The following is a 2,500-nucleotide window of genomic DNA, read 5'->3' on the forward strand; positions in this document are numbered from 1 at the left end:
TAAGAAAGTATCAAACACAATTACCAGTCAATATCAGAACGCATTGAAGAATATCAGGAAATAGCCGATTAAACCTGTGTGGAAAAAAGTCTTTGTGTTTTCTCCACTTTATTTTATAGTAAGATGATACATACTTTTTCTTTTACAGTGAATACATTAAGGTGTGGTATTGCCCCATTACACATCATCCAGACATGCATTCATATATTGCATGTTAACAATCAAAATATTGCAAATATTGTAAAGAGACTTTCAATTTCTATTTTTTTGGTCAAAAAGCACTAAAATTTTAGTTGTTTTCGCCCAACGTGGGACTCGAACCCACGACCCTGAGATTAAGAGTCTCATTCTCTACCGACTGAGCTAGCCGGGCTCCTTTGGATGCCTATAGTTTTCTTCCCTATCCCTGCACTGCCGTTTTCCACAGATAGGATGCTGTGTAATCATAGGCTCTGGTGGAGTTTGGAAAGAAAATACACATCAGCCAGAGGCAGAAATAGTCTAAGAAAGTATCAAACACAATTACCAGTCAATATCAGAACGCATTGAAGAATATCAGGAAATAGCCGATTAAACCTGTGTGGAAAAAAGTCTTATTTGTGTTTTCTCCACTTTATTTTATAGTAAGATGATACATACTTTTTCTTTTACAGTGAATACATTAAGGTGTGGTATTGCCCCTTTACACATCATCCAGACATGCATTCATATATTGCATGTTAACAATCAAAATATTGCAAATATTGTAAAGAGACTTTCAATTTCTATTTTTTTGGTCAAAAAGCACTAAAATTTTAGTTGTTTTCACCCAACTTGGGGCTCAAACCCACGACCCTGAGATTAAGAGTCTCATGCGCTACCGACTGAGCAAGCTGGGCTCCTTTGGATGCCCATAGTTTTCTTCCCTATCCCTGCACTGCCGTTTTCCACAGATAGGATGTATTTTTTTGGTCAAAAAGCACTACAATTTTAGTTGTTTTCGCCCAACGTGGGGCTTGAACCCACGACCCTGAGATTAAGAGTCTCATGCGCTACCGACTGAGCAAGCCGGGCTCCTTTGGATGCCCATAGTTTTCTTCCCTATCCCTGCACTGCCGTTTTCCACAGATAGGATGTATTTTTTTGGTCAAAAAGCACTACAATTTTAGTTGTTTTCGCCCAACGTGGGGCTCAAACCCACGACCCTGAGATTAAGAGTCTCATGCTCTACCGACTGAGCTAGCCGGGCTCCTTTGGATGCCTATAGTTTTCTTCCCTATCCCTGCACTGCCGCTTTCCACAGATACGATGCTGTGTAATCATAGGCTCTGGTGGAGTTTGGAAAGAAAATACACATCAGCCAGAGGCAGAAATAGTCTAAGAAAGTATCAAACACAATTACCAGTCAATATCAGAACGCATTGAAGAATATCAGGAAATAGCCGATTAAACCTGTGTGGAAAAAAGTCTTATTTGTGTTTTCTCCACTTTATTTTATAGTAAGATGATACATACTTTTTCTTTTACAGTGAATACATTAAGGTGTGGTATTGCCCCTTTACACATCATCCAGACATGCATTCATATATTGCATGTTAACAATCAAAATATTGCAAATATTGTAAAGAGACTTTCAATTTCTATTTTTTTGGTCAAAAAGCACTAAAATTTTAGTTGTTTTCACCCAACTTGGGGCTCAAACCCACGACCCTGAGATTAAGAGTCTCATGCGCTACCGACTGAGCAAGCTGGGCTCCTTTGGATGCCCATAGTTTTCTTCCCTATCCCTGCACTGCCGTTTTCCACAGATAGGATGTATTTTTTTGGTCAAAAAGCACTACAATTTTAGTTGTTTTCGCCCAACGTGGGGCTTGAACCCACGACCCTGAGATTAAGAGTCTCATGCGCTACCGACTGAGCAAGCCGGGCTCCTTTGGATGCCCATAGTTTTCTTCCCTATCCCTGCACTGCCGTTTTCCACAGATAGGATGTATTTTTTTGGTCAAAAAGCACTACAATTTTAGTTGTTTTCGCCCAACGTGGGGCTCAAACCCACGACCCTGAGATTAAGAGTCTCATGCTCTACCGACTGAGCTAGCCGGGCTCCTTTGGATGCCTATAGTTTTCTTCCCTATCCCTGCACTGCCGCTTTCCACAGATACGATGCTGTGTAATCATAGGCTCTGGTGGAGTTTGGAAAGAAAATACACATCAGCCAGAGGCAGAAATAGTCTAAGAAAGTATCAAACACAATTACCAGTCAATATCAGAACGCATTGAAGAATATCAGGAAATAGCCGATTAAACCTGTGTGGAAAAAAGTCTTTGTGTTTTCTCCACTTTATTTTATAGTAAGATGATACATACTTTTTCTTTTACAGTGAATACATTAAGGTGTGGTATTGCCCCATTACACATCATCCAGACATGCATTCATATATTGCATGTTAACAATCAAAATATTGCAAATATTGTAAAGAGACTTTCAATTTCTATTTTTTTGGTCAAAAAGCACTAAAAT

The sequence above is a fragment of the Ambystoma mexicanum genome, chromosome 4q, assembly GCF_040938575.1.
Source record: "Ambystoma mexicanum isolate Mex_15411 chromosome 4q, UKY_AmexF1_1, whole genome shotgun sequence".
Taxonomy (NCBI): Eukaryota; Metazoa; Chordata; class Amphibia; order Caudata; family Ambystomatidae; genus Ambystoma; species Ambystoma mexicanum.